Source organism: Microtus pennsylvanicus, chromosome 4 (assembly GCF_037038515.1).
Source record: "Microtus pennsylvanicus isolate mMicPen1 chromosome 4, mMicPen1.hap1, whole genome shotgun sequence".
NCBI lineage: Eukaryota > Metazoa > Chordata > Mammalia > Rodentia > Cricetidae > Microtus > Microtus pennsylvanicus.
Genome location: NC_134582.1, coordinates 33,280,398 through 33,287,456, shown reverse-complemented (window position 1 = coordinate 33,287,456; position 7,059 = coordinate 33,280,398).

The window sequence follows — 7,059 nt, the reverse complement described above, 5'->3', positions numbered from 1 at the left end:
GGCTACTGGCAGTGGGATCAGGATTTATTCCTGTGTTTGAACTGACTTTTTGGAGTCTAATCTCTTGGAGGGTTACCTTGCTCAGCATAGATATAGTGAGGAGGGCCTTGGTCCTGCCTCATAGTGATGTGAAGACTTTGTCTACTTCCCATGGGAAGCCTCACCCTCTCTGAGGAGCGGATGTGGATGAGGTGGGAGGAGGGCGGAGAGAGTGGGAGGAGGAGAGCGAGTGGGAACTGGGATTGGTATGTAAGATGAGAAAAGATTGTTTAAAAATAAATAAATAAATAAATTTTTAAAAATGAACATGTAAATGCCATGAAGCAACAAAACATCTCTTTAATCCCAGAATTCGAGAGGCAGAAGCAGCTGGATCTCTGTGAGTTTGAGGTCAGCCTTGTCTATAAAGTAAATTTCAAGACAATTGGGTCTGCATTGAGAAACACTGTCTCAAAAACAAACAAATCCCCCAAAGTACATATATAATATACAAAGAAATATGTTATGTGTGTATATAAAGAAATATTTTAAATGATGTTATGCCTCTTGGGATGATAATGCTCCCTCCAAGATCCACAGACAAAGTCTTTCTCATTGTTATAAAAGCAAATGTTATTTACATAGTTTATAGATCAAATATGTTCTGAGCTCATAGCAGGCAAAGGATGTTTGAGTGCATGAGGTGTAGTAGGAATGAAACTGACAGTCTGTTCTTCAACACTTAGGCTCTGGTTGAAGGAGATTGTGCCTGTGATAATGAGTAACATTAAGGAAAATAAGGTTAATAATAATACAAGGGATGCTGGATTGGGGGGCTTGGGATATGGCTCAGTAAATAAAGTGCTTACCACCCAATCATGAACACTGGAGTTTGGATCCTGAAAACTCACACAAAACCAGGTAAAGTGGTATAGTCCTGCAATCCCAAATCTCAGTGTCGGAGAACCAGATACAGCTGGACCCTGGGGGCTCACTGGTCTCTCTCTCTCTCTCTCTCTCTCTCTCTCTCTCTCTCTCTCTCTCTCTCTCATATACACATCACACACATGGGCCGCTGGCCTCCATGACATGTGTAAACACACAAACTCCACACATGGGTCCCTGGCTTCCATAGCGTACACACACACACGCACACTCACACACACAATACCACACACAAAAAGGAGGCAGGGAAGACTCTCCAGGGAGTACAATTGATCTTCCCCATGGACCTAGACAGGGATCATGTGACATATAAAGAGTCTGTAAGACCATAGCAATTGAAAGGACTAGCAACAGGGGTGGACACTTTCCTTTAAGCCATTGTGAGTTGTTTATTTTTTCTATATAAGTTGCACAAACAATGAGATGAAAAACCATATAATTAAGCATAAAAAACATAAATGAAATTGATATTATTAAACTGATAACCCAACTAGAGAAAGTAAGACAGCTAGATGAGGGGGGGATTACTAAACATGGGTTAAAGCAGGATGTGAGAATTAGCCAATAAGAGGCTGGAACTAATGGTCCAGGCAGTGTTTAAATGAATACAGTTTCCGTATAATTATTTTGGATGTAAAACTAGCCAGGTGGCAGGACACAGCCCGCCGTGCCCGCTGCTCCTTCTACAGCACATGAGTGTGATAACAAGGGCTAGGAATGTGATGGGAGATGCTGATGTTCTTGTCATCTGCTCTGTTTCCTTACTGCCACTCTAGGACAAAGCAAGTCAGTTGTCTTCTCTGGCAAAGGCAAACACAGCACATACACACTGGAATATGAATGGTGAGTTCTAAAACATGACTTTTAAATGCAGTATGATATACAGTCTATATATACATATATATATATAATTTCTTAAGAAGAAGAGCTCACATTTGATGCTAATTCAAAGATAAACATGGATACACAAAAGGGGGGTATTTTAAACGTCTGTGTGATGAGCAAACTGAAATACAATCCTTATTTGAAGCAATCTCTATCGAAATGCATACTCAGCACAGAGCAGTCATGAGTTTAACAAGTTGCTAGCGTTTTCACCAAAATCCAGGCAAATGTCCATTAAACCAAGTGGAGCTGGCCTTGGGCTCAGCTGTACAGGAAACAAGCTATCCCTTCACCTAGGCTTCTCGTCTCACTTTCGGCCCCTCCTCACTTTGCGGATTGCCACCAGAGGCTGATGGTTTTATTTATTCGTCCAGTTGATGTATTAGTTACTGTTTTTATTGCTGTGATAAAACGTCAGGACCAAAGCAAGTAGTAGAAGGAAGGGGTTATTCGAGGCTGTTAGCACTAGCAGAATAGAGGTCATCACCATCATGTCTGGAGCCATGTCAACAGGCTGGCAGGCATGGTTCTGGAGCAGCAGCGAGAGCTCACTTTTTGAACTGCAAAAAGGAAGCAGAGAGAACTTTGAATATTGTAAGTCTTTGGAAACTCCAAAGCTGCCCTCAGTGATGTAGTTCATCCAGCAAGGCTACACCTCCTAATCGTCCCTAAACAACCACCACCGGCCATCGATCAAGAATTCAAATACTTCATACTTAACCTGGGTGTGTGTGTTGGGGGGGGATTTCTCACTCAAACCACCACAGTTCGTTTTTCTTCCTCACCAGAAGCTTATATCTTCCATGAGCACGCTTACTCTCCCTGATTCTGGGTGCCGCATCAGCACAGACATTCATTCCTGTATCCTTTTCCTTCATGGCTCACAGACTTCCCTAGTTAGCCTCATAAATCATTCCTGCTCTGCATGCTAATGTTGGGAATTGGGTACCACTCCATGTGCATGTTAAATGCCCCCTTCTGAAGATAATGCTATGGCTTGTTATCTAAGTCCTTAAGTACATTAATTTTCCTCAAAGTCCTTTGTGACCCTACAGCCTTACACATGTTTCTGTAATACGCATTAAGTAATAGTGTAGCTACTTCTCTGGACCCCGGTTGCTTCCAGCGAAGCCAACTTCCTTTTGTGATAGTAGCATATTTTTTAACATGTTTTTGTCTCTACCTTATAGCTCAATACCTAGCACATGATAAAAGTTCAATAAAGGATTAAAGCTTGCACTTAAGTGCTAAGTTCAACACAGTTTATTTCTGGAGCCACTGCATCCCAGGAGCAGAAATTACATTTCAGAGGAAACTGTGCCAGTATAAGCCAAAGTGACTAGAGGAATAACAGCTAGAGAAGCAAGACTGGAAGTCTTCCTCAGCTCCTTAAAAACCATCCCTCTGCTCTTGAGTAAACTGAGAGCATGGGGACCTTGGGGGAGGGGAGAAAGGGGAGGGAAAAACAGGGAGGGGAACAGAGAAAAATGTAGAGCTCAATAAATATGAATAAAAAACAAAATCCCTCCATAGAAATCAGTTAGACAAAAGATGGTCTCTTTCAATAAACAGGTTTAGCCATTTGATAGGATATAATAACAGGCATTTGCTTTAGCATTTACCCTTGAGATAGTTCAAGAATAAACCAGTGTTTAAAGGCTGAGACTTGGGCCTTTTGCTATTTATTACTTACTATTATTCATGTGACTCTCACACGTAAATATAAACATCCAAAGAAAACTATCCAAAACTATTTTAACCAAATAAGCACAGAAATGTACACACACACACACACACACACACACACACACACACACACGAAAGAGAGAGAAAGAGAACCTTTTGTGTTCATATGAATTTGGTTCTAGGCCCCCACATCTGTCAAGGCTTAGATCCTGCATAAAATGGCATATTTGCATAGAACAGATCTACACCCTCCTGCATACTTTAAATCATCTCTAGATTACTCTTAATACCAAACAAAATGCAAATGCTTTCAGCCAGCATGCTAATTAGTTGTTATGCAATACTATTTAGGCAATAAGTACAAAAGAAAAAATCTGTAAACAACGTAATCTTTCTGAATATTTTTATTCAGGTGGTTTCAAATATCAGAAGTGAAAACCAGAGGTATGGAGAACTAGTTGTAACCAGTAAATGTATATCCAGAATATACACTCTTAATATATTTACTATCTTGGCTTTATAAAAAAATACATCTTTTTCTAGAAAAAGAAAGAAAGAAGAAATTGTCTTTGAAGATTGTCCAAATAGCTTGTGCAAACATATACAGCTTGCTGCAGTGGCGACTAGAGTCTAAATATTTAATTGTGAAAAACTATTTATAAGAAATTCTTTAGTTTGTACTGGATTGGAAGGGTGTGCAGACACTGGGCTCCCAGAAGAGGCTCCCATTTTAGACCCAGCAGCAGCACCCACTCTTGTTTTGTAGGATCAGTAGCTCAGTCATCTGCAAGAGCAAAGTACATGCCTGAACACTTTTCATCTGGAAACCAGTTGTGTTTTACTTCGTGTGGTTTTAAGCTTCTTTGAGGACATATGATCCCCAAATTTCCATGCTTCATCTCTTCTTTAGTAGGAAGGAAAACATGCCTCAGAACAGAAGCGTGAATTGTGCTTACATGAAGAAATTATTCGCGGATCTTGTGCACTGATCAGATATTGCCTTTCAAACCAAATCCTTTCTTGAAGCTGGTGTGTAAGCTATGAATCCCCCACAGTTTATCACCTCTTATGAAATTATCCTTGTGTTCAAGGAGCTGACATATAACAGACTGCTCCCACAGAACTGAGTATGTCCAGCAGCTGACCAATATTGAGATACAAAAGCTCAATTTGGAAAAAGTAATGAAAGGCCTACCCTGGTTCTGAGCATCACAATGCCTCATGACACCTGTTGAGAGAACAGTGGACTTCAATTCCTTTCAGCCCAAACTGAGCATTTTACAACATCCTTGTGCCAGAGCATCTCAGCCTCCGACCATTTTCCAGGGAATAAAACTTCACACATTTAGTACTAGAAGGGGCTCCTGGGAAAAATTACAGAAGGGATTATTGGATAGATGATACCAAAGATCTTTTCATTTGTAGTAATCCTAGAATACCATGGTGGTGAAATTAATAAAAATTACTTACAAAATAAGGTATCAGTGTATCAAAAAAAAAAAAACTCTGCTGTTTTAGGGTTTCTGTTGCTGTGAGGAGACACAATGACCATGGCAACCCTCATAAAGGGGCTGGCTTACAGTTTTAGAGGTTTTGTTCATTTTCTTTGTGGTGACTTGCAGGTAGATACAGTGCTGGGGAAGGAGCTGAGTATTCTACATCTTGATTCACAGGCAGCAGAAACAACTGTCACAATGGGCATGGCTTGAGTGTATATAAGACCTCAAAGCCCGCCTCACAGTGACACACTTCCTCCAACAAGGCCATACCCCTAAGAGTGTTATTCAGTACTGTGGGGGCCATACCTTTTCAAACCACCACAGTTACCAAATCCTAAGAATTTTCAGGTATGTGTGGGAACCATAAGAACTGTGAAATCACACAATTATTGCTATTGCAGGTATTCGGTAAAATTTAATTGACATTTGTTTAGAGAAGCTCCTCTCAAATTTAAGAGAATGTGAAAGTCAAAGGGTCTTTGTGTTAGTCAGATTTTCTGACATTGTGACAAACACCCATGAAAACAACTTAATAGGAGGAAATGTTTGTTTTAATCACTATTTTAGAGTTTGGAGTCATCATGGATGAACAGCTCACACCCAGAAAGCAAGGAGAAGACCTACTTTTCTGGCTTCTTCATTTGTTCTAACACATCTGGCCCCTCTCCCAACATTGTACCACCTACCTTAGGTAGATATTTCCTCTTCAGCATCTCATAGGTCACTCTCAGGAAACACCTTCACAGACACACCTAGAAGCATGCCTCTCTAAACCTCCTAGGTGCATTTTATAAACATCTCATGTGTTTATAATCAAGATTATTGATAACTTCCTTAAATGCATATAAATAGATTTACATCACCTGCGACCAGGGGGTCACAAAAGCTTGTGACTGAGCCCAGCACTGAACTTATGAAGAAAGCAAGATTCAAAGACAAGAATTTATGTAGGTGGACTTTTTCATCTAGGCCACTGATCCAGTCTATCCCACCAGCCACTCACCAAATAACCACACAGAGAGTTAATATTAATTATAAATGCTAGGCCAATAACTCAGTCTTCTTACTAACTAGGTCTTATAACTTAAATTAGCCCATTTCTACTAATCTTTGTGCTGCTCTGAAGAGCATTTACCTCATGTATGTATTTCGTATCCTGTTCATTCTGAATCTCATTGTGTCTCCTCTGACGTCACCTTCCTTCTTCCCAGCACCATTCTACTCTGGTTCTCCCATCCAATCTCTTCCTGTCCAGCTATAAGCCAGTTATCTCTTTATTGAACAATGAGAGTAATACATATTTACAGTGTACAACTGTTGTTCCACAGCAAAGCTCAATTCTCAACTCCAGCTTCTATGCACTGAAGATAGGACACCCAGACTTAGAGCAGATATGGGAAATTTGAGACTTGATCATCTTAAACTTCACATCTAATGCTCCTTTCTAGCTTTACCCAAGGGCTGGCTGTTCTCTTCCTCCTTAGAGCTTGGCACTGCACTGGCACATGAAGACTACAGAGTCTTGATAGTGAAACTCTATCCTTAGTGGTTTATATTCAATCTATACCACTGTCTACAGGGTAAACAAGGGCCAAATTAGCATAGCTCAGACATGGATGTGCTGGACTTGCTAAAAATAAATAGTGGTGGAGATGTGCAGCCCAATGGAATTGATTTAATAGAGTCTACTGGAATACACACACACACACACACATCCCAAATGGCTGAATAAAGGAGGGAGTTGATACATACAATTGGAAAATGAAGGTTTCATCATGATGGTGACATTCTCCTGTGACATACAGTTTAATGGTACGGCAAAGACTCTGGGAGACGATGCTCACCTTGGCAGAGTGGCTCTTAGGAATCTTGAGAAAACAATGGTCCATATTAAAACAAGTAGAATACTAGTATACCCAAGGCAGTAGAGAGAAGATACTAAATGGTTAGATCTGCTAAAATGTTAGAGAAGACAATCTTATATAAAAAAAAATAGAGCACTCAGCTGTGGAGGTAGTTCAGTATTAGTATCATTACCTGCTACGTTTGTGTCCTAGCATTTACC